This window comes from Arachis ipaensis, chromosome B05, assembly GCF_000816755.2.
Source record: "Arachis ipaensis cultivar K30076 chromosome B05, Araip1.1, whole genome shotgun sequence".
Classification (NCBI taxonomy): Eukaryota; Viridiplantae; Streptophyta; class Magnoliopsida; order Fabales; family Fabaceae; genus Arachis; species Arachis ipaensis.
Genome location: NC_029789.2, coordinates 28,183,489 through 28,200,008, shown reverse-complemented (window position 1 = coordinate 28,200,008; position 16,520 = coordinate 28,183,489). Strand labels below are relative to the sequence as shown.

General features: G+C 33.0%; 2 long non-coding RNA genes across 2 annotated transcripts; both read right to left on the bottom strand.

The window, feature by feature from the left end:
* Nucleotides 3,243-3,870, bottom strand: LOC110262787. Its single transcript, XR_002347783.1, has 2 exons — nucleotides 3,756-3,870; nucleotides 3,243-3,404 (listed from the first exon to the last, which is right to left on the bottom strand). It is a non-coding gene; the product is annotated as an uncharacterized LOC110262787 (long non-coding RNA).
* LOC107641814 lies at nucleotides 4,582-4,978 on the bottom strand. The gene is made up of 3 exons (XR_001620443.2): nucleotides 4,907-4,978; nucleotides 4,738-4,807; nucleotides 4,582-4,653 (listed from the first exon to the last, which is right to left on the bottom strand). It is a non-coding gene; the product is annotated as an uncharacterized LOC107641814 (long non-coding RNA).

Here is a 16,520-nt window from a genome sequence, read left to right as displayed (position 1 = left end):
ATGACCAAAAGAGAACTAAATTTTAATACATAAATTTAAGTTCTTTTAAAAAAAATTATAGCCAAAAGAGTGTTAAAAAAAGATGTGATTTTAAGTAATGTAAATTTATGTTTTTTTAGTAGTTTTTATCTAAACTTGATTTTGAATAATATAATTCAAACAATATTCATTTTACTATAATCAATTTTGATATAAAATTATCAAATATAAATCACATTAATACTAACTCACTTCTAATCAAAATCAAATTTATAAAATCAATTTGATACAAAATCCTATTTGCAAAATTTTAATCCAATTATACACTTAGTCTTGAGAAACTCTTGAAAACTAGCACTACAAGAAAAATTCTGAATACTGTCGGATTTAGCATCGCAGAGTAGCAGCAAATTTACCGACAGATTTATAGGTGGTAAAGGTGTCGAATTCGTCAAGTTAAATTATTACCGGTGGATTTACGTTTCTGACAGTAAATTCGCCGGTAATAATTGGAGGAAAACAAAAAAAAATAGGCACGTAAGTTAGTATCGGATTTACCATCGGATAAATCGTCGGTAAACCCATTTAGTGAAACGCTGCATTTTGGTGACACATAATAGTTTACCCTCGTATTTTTTCGACGGTAATTTTCCCTGAATTCAAAGCGTGAATGCTCTCCTCCTTGATTTCAAATCCATCTCTCTCTCTCTACCCTTCTTCTCCCACTCTCTCTCTAACCCTCTCCCTTCCCGCTGCTCCGTAAGCTCCGCCGTCAACCCCGCCACTACCTCCTCAATATGTCTCTTTCCCCTTACTTCTTTCACTCTCTCTCTAACCCTCTCCCTCTCTGCTACCCCGTCATCCCCGCCGCATGTTATCCCCTACCGCCGCATCCTCTCTGACAACCCCTCTCCCTTTTGCCGCCAACCACTTCTGCCAGCCGCCACCAACAACGCCGGCTACCACCAATATTCTCCCATCCACCTCTGTGTTTACATTCTCCGGTAAATAAATTTAAATTTTTGTTTTCATTAAATTTATGATTAATTTAGATTTTACTTATTAATTAGTATTATGATTTAGATAGAAATAATTTTTTTGTTTAGTGAATTTATGTGGTTAAGATAGGATTAGATTAGATTATTAGACTTTTATGAGTTTTAATGCTGTAATGATGTGATATTGTTGTTGTTGTTGTGCTGTTGGTTTTGAATTGGAATTGAATTTAGTAAATTAGTGATATTCAAGTTTGAATGCATATATTTCACATAGTTCAAGTTATTCTATTCAAATAAGCATATTGCCAAATGTTTATGAAGTTGGAATGTGAACTTAGCTCTTTTGTTTTATTTGATTTCAACGGATCAACTTATAAAATGATGTCACCCTCATGTACAAGTTGATTAAACTTTCTTTTATACGGGTCAATTTTTGGTCAATAACTAATTTTATCTATGTAATTAAATAATTAATTATCTATCATTCTAATAGTTCTTTATTTTTTGCATAGTTAGCGTAGTTAATTATATTATATTATTCGTTATAATGTATATTATATTTTATTATGTTAAGGTATTATTATTAGGTGATTTCTTCCATACCCAACTAGTTTGAGGGTATTACATACCCTTCCTACATGTTCCAATTAAGTGTTGACAAATGTATTCATTAATTCCAGTCAGCAAAGGATTTTTTAATTTTTAAAAATTAAAAAAATTGAATTTAATACATGTATTATATACTTTATATATACATAACTTAATACACTCTACATACGTTTTAACTCTGGTTAAATCAAATCACCATACATGGTAAACTTTAAATAAATTAAAAAAAAAAGAAAAAGAAAAAATTGGTTTTCCTCTTCTTCCCTAATCCCAATCCCTTCAACGGCACCAATTCCCCCTAACCTTAATCTCCTCAACGGCACCGAGGCAGCAAGCCAACAACCCCTCCAGGCTCCAACTCCGCCGGCCGTCTCGTCGTCTTCATCTCGCCGGACACGGTGCAGCTCCGACGACCTCCCTGCACGTCGCGTTTTGGCTCGCAGCCTCGCAGGTTGTCTTCTTCATCGCAGCTCCTTGCTCTGTCGGTGCTTCCTCTCCGTCACTGCTGCCTCCCCTTCGCCAGAGTCTGCTTCGCCGTGCTCGAACAGGTTGGTATCTCCTCACTTCTCTGCGTTGGTGAAGTGAAAGTGTGAAACCCATTATCTCTGTGTTTTTTGTTATTCAAGTGGATTTTAATTTAATTAAGCGAGTGAGTAACTGATTAATGATGTTGAATTGTTGATTATAAATCTGTTTATGTTATGTTGTTAATGGCAGATTGATGATGTTTATGTTATATCTGTTTATGAATCTGATTAATGATGTTGGATTGTTGATTCTTGGCTGTGTAACATACATAGGTTAATGGCAGATTGATGTTTGCTTTCTGATTATCAGTGTTTATGGTTGTTTTGTTGGCATACCAAACTTTATGCCATATTCATCCCAGCCACTCTTCACTGCTACACAGTCATCTCCAGAAACTATATAGCAATCTTCAATTCTGGTGTTTGTGCAAGAATCTAAGAATAGGAAAAAAATCAACAAAATGTAAGAAAAAAAATTTATTAATCTATATTCTATATGATTTGTTTAGGCACTCTTAGTTTGTTGTTTGGAGACGGGGTAATATAGTATCAAACTTTGCTGGGATGACTTAGGGTGTGTTTGTGAAACACGTTGAAGAGGATAAAAGTGCGTTTCAACATTATCCCAAAAGCTCGTTCACTAGAAGCAAGAAATTATAACTTCTGCGTTTACTTTACTCAACGCACGTTTAGGTTTGTTGCTAGTTATTATTGGTTTTTCCAAAATTTTTTCTAAATAAATACTGAGAATATTAAAACAATTATTCTAATTTTTGTGCATTATTTACTATTTTAATTTTTTATAATATGTATTATTATTCCAATTAGAAATGATAAATTAAATAAAAAATTAATTATAAATAATAATAAAAATATAACTTTTAAAAAATTAGAACCTAAAATAAAATAATAATTTAATATTAATGATGTTTATGTTATATCTGTTTATGAATCTGATTAATGATGTTGAATTGTTGATTCTTGGCTGTGTAACATACATAGGTTAATAGCAGATTGATGTTTGTTTTCTGATTATTAGTGTTTATGGTTCATCCTATGGTTCATCCTCAGGGTAATAAACAATAGGATCTGGAAATGGAGGCAATGATGCTAGGCTGAGAACACTCTCCAGAAATGCATGTAAATAGTATGCTGAATATGTAACATGGTATCCACCTTCTTGAACAATTACAAGGCGTCCATCACTGTGCTGTTTTGCAAGATCATGAACAATCTTCCCAATTTTTCTATAACCCTCTATTGTTAAGCATTGCCTTCCATTTGGATCAAACTGAGGCACATAAAGTAAGTAAAGATTCTTTATTGTTAGATAATGAGGGAAAAAGTAAAGATAATGTGATTTGACTACTGTTAACATTGTCATGTTCCATTTAATTGAAGTCTGTAGAAAGAAATTTTACACAAGAAGTATTTTTTTTAATATCTTAATTAAAGGATTCAATTGTGAAAGAAAACTGACTTTACTTCTGCTGTAATTGATGAGAACAATCTTTTTTGTGATTGAAATGAAACAGATAATTTCTAAAGGTATATTTGGTTGAGGGGTTAAAAATAGGTGAAAATGCTAACTATGGCAAGAGTATAAATCATGAACCTAAAAAAAATGAAAAATAGAACTTACTGCACTAGAGTCTAGTCCAATTGTCAAAACAATCATATCAGGTCCAAACTTCTGGATTGATGGAATAACCAATTCATTGAATGCATAAACATATCTGTTGTCCCCAGTTCCATTTGATTTTGTTTTTCCAATTTTTTCTCCTTCGATAGCAGTAATTTAGAATTACAGAAACAAAGCGTACTTCAAAGAGTAGTAGAAAAAAAATTAATAGTAATAATTCTTAATAATCGTACAACATAGATACAGGTTATAGCTCATATAAAATTTCTGGTATTAATGATTATAATCTCCTGTTTATGATTTATTAGTTTATACTTGATTATATAGATGTGATGTTCATTTCGAGCGGCTTAACCAATCAATAAAAATTGGTACACAAATTTACCAGAAATTTAAAGTGATATATACATTAAAAATTTGTAAACATACCCTTATTTGTTGTTGATTTTTATAGTCTTTAATCAGTAGAAATTTCTTTGAATGATAAAAATGGTTGAAACATTCTATAAAAAAAATCTGTCATAACAAAATCCATTCTTACAAAAATAAAGAAAATTCAATATTCCAAAATATAAATATATAGGATTGTTATAGATTTTAATTTATATAGAAAGATTCTATAACAATAGATAGCTACCACAAAAAAAAGTCTCATTACAAAAGTACTAGCACCAAAATGACTTATTTATATCATTTATAGTTAACATAATTTATTTAGAATTTTTCCAACTGATGCAATCAGAAGTAACATATACTCTTATTTTTTAACTAAATTCTTGTTCTTTTCCTCAATTTTTTTGTAGTTCTTCTTAGCAGCCTTGATAATGGTATTTTTTTTCAGATTGTATGACTTCATGATCAAATCTATAGCAATGCGCATCCTAGTTGCATCATCAACCTTCAAATCATAAAACCAGTAGTAAGTCACACTTATGTAATTAGAAATTAAACAATTAGAAATTTATCATGTATTGTAACTTACATAAATGTTGTAATCATCAATCCAAATGCAGTTCTTCATCCAAGTTGCTACCCAAATACCGCAATCAAAGCTATGTTAAATTTTATATGGAAAAAAAAAGTACCAGTTAGACAATGTGACAAAAGAAAAAAGATTGCTTGACAAACCAAATAAAGAGCTAGAAAATTACGAGTCATTTCTTTGTCTTCCTATTCCGAGAGCTTCCAAAATGGGAAACTCAGACACCTTAGGCCTAATTGTAAAGTCATAGAAAGAGTCATGTTGAAGCATCCCTTCAAGGTACAAAGCCTAATACGTGGTTAACATTGAATTAGTGTTTTTATAAATGGTAAAAATAGTATAATTAAAGATGTAAAATTGATGACATAAATGTTTGAATACAGGAATGATATACCAATTGCTTAATGCTGAATATTTTACTTGCTTTCTTCTTAGGATCTGGGTTGGAATCCAACAAAATTACTTGACATTGATTCATGTCGAAGATAACAAGATACCAATGAAGATTATCTTCATTAACAGGCACATAAATCTGTACATATATACAAGAAATAATTATTATGTTTTGAGTGTGATGGTTTAAAAATATAATTCTATTTATGAAGAGTATTAAAGTTTCTATCACGGGAGTGACTTCAATGTGAAGTCTCATATAGTCATAATACTTATAATCCAAAACAAACTTATTATCACAAGATTCAACACTTTATATGTTGATGAAAAAAGTTGTCAAACCAAAGATAATTATTTTCTTTATTAAGCATGCATAACAAATAAAGGAACAGATTTTTATTTAGTAGAGATGAAATTATATCATATGATTTTACCTTTCTACAAGGGCGGAGCTAGGTACAAGGAAAGGGGGGCAATGGCCCCCCCTAATTTTAATTTTTTACATGTAAATTATATGTAAATTTCAGTTTAGCCCCCCCTTAAAATTTTATTTTAGTCTTATTTTATTGTATAAATATTTTTTGCCCCCTTCTAATATTTCTTCTAGCTCCGCCCCTGCCTTTCTAAGGACTTTCACTTTACCCATAAATGCCTCTTTATAATCCTCTCGAACTTGACTACTTGGGATAGTTCCCGACAATGCCATTTGCTATACAATGAGAAGAATATAATTTTGTCAATGTTAAATTGCCAAACTAATATTACATATAAAGATGCGTTACTCAGCAATGATTTGACAACATCAGTTGATGGAGTATCTGCTACACAAAATTGTTTACCATGTATTTTGTTGGATGACTGGGCTCTAGAAATTTTAGGATTAGTCTTCTTCACACCGAGAAAAGATTTTTTTCTCTCAAAAGAAGGTTTTTTAACCGGGGGGAGTGGCCAACTTGTTTATTATCGTGTCTATCATGGCTTGCTCAGAAGAAAGGTTTTCAAAGGGACTTGCATATGGAGACATGGTCATTGGCATTGAAAGCGATGGATAAGGAGGTGAGCTTGGGTTAAATCCTCCCAAATGATTATAAAATTGTGACGGCATGGGGTGAAAGTAAGGCATCATTGGCATCATAGATTGATTGACAGAGGCCATGTTTTGCAAGTTAGTGACAACTTCTTGCATCTTTATGATTTGTGAGTTGAGCGCATCATATTTTTCACCTTTATTCTCCTACAAAATATTTGGAAAGTCATAAGAAAATGATTACATTAGTATTCCACGAAATGCTATAGACGTTTAATCAACTAAGTATCAGATGAATTCATTGAAGACTGACCAATACTTAGTAAATTCAACATAACAATCTGAAAAGAGAAAAGAGATCACCTTGTTAAAGATGGTTTCACCTGGCACATCCACTACTTTAGATTTTAATTCCTCCTTATTTTCTACCATATTGACGCCCTCATTGAGACTGAAAACCATTATGAATAAATAAGTAAATATCAAAATTCTTAAGAAAAATACGGAAAAAAAATTTAAAATTCATAGAATCAATTGAAGTGTATTCCAACCTAGACGAAATTTCGATGGCCTCCATCAGAGTGTTCTTCACTTGTGCTTTTGTTACATTTGATTTTTGTTGAGCGCTGCCAAGGTTTTCTCCAATGTCATCAGATGGTGATTGAGGTGTGTGATTGCTTTCGGCTATGACTATTTTTGAAATGGAGTTGTTAGTTCCTCTTGAAGACATAATTACAAGTAGAAAAAGCAACACGCATATATGACTGTAAGACATTCGAATTCTACGGTGATAACTGGAAATAATTTTATCCATTTATAGGAAATTTGGAAACTGGATACATCAAAGGTCATCATGTATATGGATTTCACATTAATTATTTCTGAAGTAATTTTTCATAAAGCCTGACTTCTCATATTTCTGTAACAAGAAAAAGGAAAGACGGAAGATGAAAGGAGTGATTACAAGATGGAAAATTTACTATGGGGTGAAAGACGGAAGATGAAAAGAATGAGTTAAAGATAGAAAACATACTATAGGATGAGAAGAGGCGTCCAAAAGTTACTTCTGCATCCTCTTCATTTAATTGTGAATAAGGTATTCAGCATACATTTTTTATACCGTCTAATTAAAAAATAATAGTCTATTAAATATAATTACATGATTAAGAAATAATTTTACTTTACGTTTAAACGGCCAGAAGTCTAAGTATCATAGTATTTTAAAACAATAATTAATAATTACAGCAATAATAAAAGATATTAAGCACATAAAATTTGTAATATAATTTACATCAATCCTCTTTAAAACTTTACCCACATGGCGAACATTCCTGGTTTTATTACTTTTATGTTATATCATACAAAGTTGTATTTTTAATCCTCACTAATAAAATATATTATTTGTTAGGAATTTGTAAACTGTAATGATTCTTTTTCATGTTTTTAGTTTATTGTGAATTAATTATTGAAGGCTTTCTCGCCATGGGATTAATCACATTTTTTAAGCATTTCTTTGTCTTCTTCATATGACCATCTCTAAGTTTTTACTATTTCACTTATATTATGAAAATAAACAACTTTATTTTTAGTGGTAAACCACAAATCAAAATAAAAATTATCGTATTGATAGATATGATATGGATTCAATCATAAAAATCTATTATTTATGTCCAAAAAATTTTCATTGAACATGTTTTTCAACATGCAATTGCACTAGCTGCCATATGCAAAGGGCTTTTTGATTACATAATAATTATTCATACAAGACTTAAATACAACCTACCCCTCTGTAAAAAAACAACACTTTACAACATCAAGGGCGAGGGAAAATAAACCCAGAAGCAACTAGCCAAACAAGCCCTCTATTCGTCCATAGCTTTTTGATTAGCCATCCTGTCTGTATCTCTGAAAAGGTTTTTTAAAAATCTTGTAACTATCAATTGGAAGTGGAACCCTGTTTTCATAAACCAGTTCAAAGTTTCCAGCAAACAACCGACCTTCCAAGGGATTTATCTAAGTCCTCAAAATTGATATGAACATGAAATTTGTACTCACTTAAAATAGAGTGATAGATCTTTAAAATTATTTTGAAATGAACTCAAAATTCTATTTAAATTAAAAGTTATAGCGTCTGGAAGTTGGTACTGCAGAACCAGAAAAGCAGAAAAATCTGCAGCGACCACTAAAATTCAAAAAATCATATCTTTCAAACCACTTGGCCAAATTCCCTGAAATTTTTATGAAATATCCAAGACACACTAAAATTTTATAGAAAAATACTTTCATCTAAAAATTAGGTCTGGACTGCTCCCAAAAAGTCATTCGTTCTGCTGCCAGTTAAGCAGCTTTCTGCTAAATTCTACACAAAATATTTCCAACAACCTCACATACCAAATCATATATTTAAGCCTAGGAATCATCTAAAACCACATTTCTAACCTTCTTTTGACTTAACGAAGTTGCCCAAGAACTCTTAATTCAATATATCACAATTTCACATCATAGGTGCAACATAACCATATTATCACCTCATCCATTCTTTAGCATCTCAAGTTATGATTCATCAAATATATTTCCAGCAGCCATCTCAATATTCCATACTCAAAATCATCATCAACAAGTACTAACAGCAAGTATAACTTCAAAATACACAACATCATCAATCACAGCTATGATTCAACTCAATTCCAAGAATTATTCACATAAGCAACCATAAACTATTTACAATTACTCATTTAATTTTATTGGCATTCATAATTTAAAACCTTTATTTTTAAAAAAAATCCCGTACCTCAGTTAGGCGAAACCGCAGAATTTAAACGCGACAAACCCACTTTCTCTAAATTCACAGCTGCAGCTGCTTAGAACTAGCAGTAGCAACAGCAGTAACATTATCAAAAATCATAGCTATATGGGCTGAAACGAAATAAAACGAGAATAGGGTAACAAATAAAATAGCAGCAGAGCAAGAATTGAAAAAGAGCAAATTAGAGGAAGGGACCTAGACCATATCAGAGGTACGTCGACGGCATCCCCTTTTTTTACTGAAACCGCAACGTTGACGATGCAGCAGCGGTGGCGGCTAAACAGCCCTCTGTCTCTCGGCACCAGCCTTACACGACTCCTTTCCTTGTACTCAAGTCCCCTCTCTCCTTTTCTCACATGCAACAGACAACGGCGGCTATCACTAGAGCCTTCGGTAGTGGCGACGGGGTCACGGCGTGGCGGCGATGACAGAGCCTTGGCGATGGCGTCGAGCTCCTTACCTTAGCGGCGTTGTCCCCCTTCTCGGCCCTGACCCGAATCTCCGGCGTCGCAGCAGTGGGCTTCCCTCCTCGGCCATGGGCTCGCGTTTCTACTCTCGACGGTGACGCGGTGCGGCGACGGGCGATGGCGAGCTGGACGCGACGGCACAGCAGCAGCTTCACCCTCCTCCTCCTTCTTTTTCGAAAGCTCTCTTCCTCTGTTTTCCTTTTCTCAGACTTCCCCTCTCTTTCTTTCATCTTTCCACTGTTAGTGTATGTGTGTGTCTTGTATGGGTGTGGGTAAGAGGGAAAGGGGAATAGCGGTGGTGAGTGAGTGGCAGCTGGGGGTTACGTGTGTGTGAGTTGAGTAATAGGGGTTAAGGTTAAAAATAAATTATTAAAAACATTTTTTATACATTATTGAATCAATACACGATAATACAACATGGCAAACTAACCTTTTCGATGCGATTATTATCTAACCGCTTTCTTTTCTTACTCTTTTCGACACTTGAAATTTTATCCTTCTTTGTGTCCTACATGAAAAATTATAAAAACTATTAAAAAATCTCTAGCAGTTCAAATTATATTATAATACACAGTTATATACCGCAAAAGCAGCTTCAGGTGCATTTATTTTTGTTTGTGCAGTAGGCTTTTCTGTTCTGTTATCGTTGTACTGGTTGCTTTGAACTTTTGTAGATTGGACATGAGGCCTGTTCACTTTTTTCTGGATATTTTCAAATAAATCACTACGTTTTTCGTTACATTGGTGTATTGTTTCCTCATCAGACATATCCTGTAATACAATATATTCCAACAACACATAAATTTTAAAAGTAATAAGTAGTACAGAAAAGAATGTACCCTAAACAAAGAAAAATCAATAATAGATATTACCGTAACACCATTTGATTCTGTACTTGATTGGTCAATGTCAGTATTCAATTTATCTTCGTTCGAACTTAGTGAGCATTCTCCACCATATAGTTTTGGACACCTACGAACCGTATGACCAATCCGTTTACAATGCGAACACTTACGGGCCTTAGCAGTCTTGGTTGTTTGTCGTGGGGCTCCTTTTGTCTTCACAACACTTGGGTCACCTACCAAGTTGGCGGTAGAAGGAAGCTTGTTATTTGGATTGTTTTTCATCACACCTTGCAACAAAACCATGTACTTTGGCATAATTTTTGTAGAATTGAACACACTACTCTACACTATCATGCTCAATACCCCAAATGTCATCCCTGGTCAACTCAGTTAACTTCTTCTCAACTTCACCAAATCCATCTCCACGATCGACCATTTTCATAGCTTCATCAATTGTACCCTTCTTTTGAGATATATTTATATCATTTTCTTCACTAGAACCACTATACTCAAAACTCAAATCATTAAATTCAACAGAACTCTTTGTTGAATTTTTGTGAACGCTCCCCATACTTGTGTTGTAAGTCTATTATTAACATAAAATGTAAAAAAAATGTATGAGCACACTACTATTCAATTGCATCTAAGGAACTTTGAATAGTAAAAAAAAATATTATCACAATAAATAATAATACACAATCAATCAATGTAATCAAAAAATAGTAAACAAATGTAGATATACATAAGAAAAATTTGTGATAAACGCACTTATGTATGAATTAATTTTAAGTTTATAAGTTTATGATGATAGTTTTAAGCAATATTTAGTTTTCAAAATTATAAAACAGCAGCTTAGATTTTTCAAAACTTCCCATTAATTTACTACTACAATTGAATTCATGTTCTCGAACAATATTCAAATCTCAAATCTAACACTCCTGAATTCACGATCATGGCATGTTCATCCAACTTACAGCAGGTAATAATAATAATAATAATAATCCTATTCTTGTGATATAGTTATTAGTTCATATATATGTTCACATTATTCAAAGTAGAGTCTTAAAAGCATTTCAAAATCACATTTGAGTTTTTTACTTTTGTGACACCAGCAAAATAACAGGTACTATTAATAGGGAGAGTGGTGAGGGTGTGTAATGGAGGATGAAGAAAGGAAGGCGGTGAAAGAGAGTCAAAGAGGTCAAAGAGAGTACGTTGAAATCGTTGGCCAAAGGTGGGTCAAGTTATGAGGCACTTGATTCTCTTATGCTTCAACGCCGGAAGCAAATCACATGACAGATTCAATATTATGCATTTATCCATTCAGGGAGTGTTTGCTTTAGCATCTTTAAAACACAGCAAGTATGTTTAATTTTTTTTTAACGTTACAACCTTTTATATGACTATCGATTAAGTGTGTGTTTGGATTTACGTTGGGTAAATTGGAGTTTGAATAAAAGTGATTTTGTAAAATTAATTTTGGGTAGAAGTGACTTTATACTAACATGATTTATGTTTGGTAATTTTTCCTAAAATTTATTTTGATAAAATAAATATTATTTGAATAATATTAGTTAAAATTACTTTTAGATAAATAATTAATTAACTACTAAAAAAATTTAATATTATTTTTTTAAGTGTATTTAATACCAATAATAACTAGCAACAAACCTAAACGTGCGTTGAGTAAAGTAAACGAAGAAGCTATAATTTCTTGCTTATAGTGAACGAGCTTTTGGGATAATGTTGAAACGCACTTTTATCCTCTTCAACGTGTTTCACAAACACACCCTAAGTCATCCCAGCTAAGTTTGAGACTATATTACTCCGTCTCCAAACAACAAACTAAGAGTGCCTAAACACATCATATAGAATATAGATTAATAAATTTTTTCTTACATTTTGTTGATTTTTTTCCTTTTCTTAGATTCTTGCACAAACACCAGAATTGAAGATTGCCGTATAGTTTCTGGAGATGACTGTGTAGCAGTGAAGAGTGGCTGGGATGAATATGGCATAAAGTTTGGTATGCCAACAAAACAACCATAAACACTGATAATCAGAAAACAAACATCAATCTGCCATTAACCTATGTATGTTACACAGCCAAGAATCAACAATCCAACATCATTAATCAGATTCATAAACAGATATAACATAAACATCATCAATCTGCCATTAACAACATAACATAAACAGATTTATAATCAACAATTCAACATTATTAATCAGTTACTCACTCGCTTAATTAAATTAAAATCCACTTGAATAACAAAAAACACAGAGATAATGGGTTTCACACTTTCATTTCACCAACGCAGAGAAGTGAGGAGATACCAACCCGTTCGAGCACGGCGAAGCAGACTCTGGCGAAGGGGAGGCAGCAGTGACGGAGAGGAAGCACCGACAGAGCAAGGAGCTGCGATGAAGAAGACGACCTGCGAGGCTGCGAGCCAAAACGCGACGTGCAGGGAGGTCGTTGGAGCCGCACCGTGTCCGGCGAGATGAAGACGACGAGACGGCCGGCGGAGTTGGAGCCTGGAGGGGTTGTTGGCTTGCTGCCTCGGTGCCGTTGAGGAGATTAGGGTTAGGGGGAATTGGTGCCGTTGAAAGGATTGGGATTAGGGAAGAAGAGGAAAACCAATTTTTTCTTTTTCTTTTTTTTTTTAATTTATTTAAAGTTTACCATGTATGGTGATTTGATTTAACCAGAGTTAAAACGTATGTAGAGTGTATTAAGTTATGTATATATAAAGTGTATAATACATGTATTAAATTCAATTTTTTTAATTTTTAAAAATTAAAAAATCCTTTGCTGACTGGAATTAATGAATACATTTGTCAACACTTAATTGAAACATGTAGGAAGGGTATGTAATACCCTTAAACTAGTTGGGTATGGAAGAAATCACCTTATTATTATTGATGAGCGGATAATTTATACGCTTTTTGGCATTATTTTTAGTATGTTTTTAGTAGGATCTAGTTACTTTTAGGGATGTTTTTATTAGTTTTTATGTTAAATTCATATTTCTGGACTTTACTATGAGTTTGTGTGTTTTTCTGTGATTTCAGGTATTTTCTGGCTGAAATTGAAGGACTTGAGCAAAAATCAGATTCAGAGGTTGAAGAAGGACTGCTGATGCTGTTGGATTCTGACCTCCCTGCACTCAAAGTAGATTTTTTGGAGCTACAGAACTCAAAATGCCGCGCTTCCAATTGCGTTGGAAAGTAGACATCCAGGGCTTTCCAGCAATATATAATAGTCCATACTTTGGCCAAGTTTAGACGACGTAAAAAGGCGTTGAACGCCAGTTCTACGCTGCTGTCTAGAGTTAAACGCCAGAAACACGTCACAAACCAGAGTTGAACGCCAGAAATACGTTATAAACTGGCGAACTCCAAGAAGGACCTCTGCACGTGTAACATTCAAGCTCAGCCCAAGCACACACCAAGTGGGCTCCAGAAGTGGATTTATGCATCAATTACTTACTTCTGTAAACCCTAGTAACTAGTTTAGTATAAATAGGACTTTTTACTATTGTATTAGACATCCTGGATTGTATTTTTGATCCTGTGATCTCGTTTTGGGGGCTGGCCTCTCGGCCATACCTGAACCTTTCACTTATGTATTTTCAAACGGTAGAGTTTCTTCACTCCATAGATTAAGGTGTGGAGCTCTGCTGTTCCTCAAAGATTAATGCAAAGTACTACTGTTTTTCTATTCAATTCAACTTATTCCGCTTCTAAGATATTCATTCGCACTTCAACCTGAATGTGATGAACGTGACAATCATCATCATTCCCTATGAACGCGTGCCTGACAACCACTTCCGTTCTACCTTATATTGAATGAGTATCTCTTGGATCTCTTAATCAGAATCTTCGTGGTATAAGCTAGATTGATGGCGGCATTCATGAGAGTCCGAAAAGTCTAAACCTTGTCTGTGGTATTCCGAGTAGGACTCTGGGATTGAATGACTGTGACGAACTTCAAACTCGCAAGTGCTGGGCGTAGTGACAAACACAAAAGGAGGGTGAATCCTATTCCAGTATGATCGAGAACCTCAGATGATTAGCCGTGCTATGATAGAGCATTTGGACCATTTTCACAAGAGGATAGGATGTAGCCATTGACAAGGGCGATGCCTCCAGACAATTAGCCATGCAGTGACAGCGCATCGGACCATTTTCCAGAGAGGATTAAAAGTAGCCATTGACAACGGTGATAACACCGTTGCCGGGGATTGTTCGAGTTTGGACAACTGACGGTTCATCTTGTTGCTCAGATTAGGTAATTTTCTTTTTTTGTTTTCTTTTCAAAAAAATTTTCAACAAAATCTTTCAAAAATTTCTCATCTGTTTTCGAAAATTATTCTAAAATTTTTAAGAATGAATTCTAGAGTTTCATGAAGCATGTTGAAGCCTGGCTGGCTGTAAAGCCATGTCTAAATTCTTTTGGATAGGGGCTTCCAGCCATCAGCATAGAGGCAAGTTAATTTGATAAGTAATGAGCAGTATATTCTGATGTTACATGCTAAAGCTTGACTGGCTATTAAGCCATGTCTAACCCTCAGATTAGAGCTTTAGACTAACATGGTAAGATTCCTGGAATTCATATTAAAAATTTTGGAATCCTTATTTTTCTTTTTCAAATAATTTTCGAAAAATCCAAAAAAAATTAATAAAATCATAAAAATCAAAAAAATATTTTTTGTGTTTCTTGTTTGAGTCATGTGTCATGTTATAAGTTTGGTGTCAATTGCATAATCATCTTGCATTTTTCGAAAATTCATGCATTCATAGTGTTCTTCATGATCTTCAAGTTGTTCTTGGTAAGTCTTCTTGTTTGATCTTGATGTTTTCTTGTTTTGTGTCTTTTCTTGTTTTTCATATGTATTCTTGCATCCATAGAGTCTAAACATGAAAGATTTCTAAGTTTGGTGTCTTGCATGTTTTCTTTGCATATAAAATTTTCAAAAATAAGTTCTTGATGTTCATCTTGACATTCAAAGTGTTCTTGGTGTTCATCTTGACATTCATAGTGTTCTTGCATTCATCACATACTTTGATCCAAAATTTTCATGCATTGAGTCTTTTTCATGTTTTTCTCTCTCATCATAAAAATTCAAAAATATCAAAAAAATATCTTTCCCTTTTTCCTCTCATGAAATTCGAAAATTTGAGTTGACTTTTTCAAAATTTTTTAAAATTTAGTTGTTTCTTATGAGTCAAATCAAATTTTCAATTTAAAAATTCTATCTTTTTTAAAATCTTTTTCAAAAATCAAATCTTTTTCATTTTTCTTAGCTATTTTTGAAAATTATAAAAATATTTTTCAAAAATCTTTTTCTTATCTTTATCTCCTAATTTTCAAAAATAACTTCATCAATTAATGTTTTGATTCAAAAATTTCAAGTTTGTTACTTGCTTGTTAAGAAAGATTCAAACTTTGAGTTCTAGAATCATATCTTGTGATTTCTTGTGAATCAAGTCATTAATTGTGAATTTAAAAATCAAATCTTTTTCAAAACTAATTTCAATCATATCTTTTCAAAAATATCTCTTTATATTATCTTTTTCAAAATTTGATTTTAAAATATCTTTTCTAACTTCTTATCTTCTTATCTTTTCAAAATTGATTTTCAAAATCTGTTTCAACTAACTAACTAACTTTTTGTTTGTTTCTTATCTTTTTCAAAACCACCTAACTAACCCTCTCTCTCTAATTTTCGAAAATATCTTCCCTCTTTTTCAAAATTTCTTTTTAATTAACTAATTATTTTAATTTTTGATTTTAATTTTCGAAAATTACTAACCTTTTTCAAAAACTATTTTCGAAAATCACTAACTCTTTTTCAAAAATAATTTTCGAAAATTCCCTTTCCCTCTCATCTCCTTCTATATCTTTATTCATCTACTAACACTTCTCTTCATCTCACATCTCTGCTCTCCTCACCCTTGTGTTTCTTTCTTTACATTACATTCTTTTCTTCTTCCTTTCTTCTACTCACACAGGGACCTCTATACTGTGGTAAAAAAGGATCCCTATTATTATTATTTTTCTGTTCCCTCTTTTTCATATGAGCAGGAGCAAGGACAAGAATATTCTTGTTGAAGCAGATCCAGAACCTGAAAGAACTCTGAAGAGGAAACTAAGAGAAGCTAAATTACAACAATCCAGCAAGCACCTTTCAGAAATTTTCGAACAGGAAGAGGAGATGGCAGCCGAAAATAATAATAAT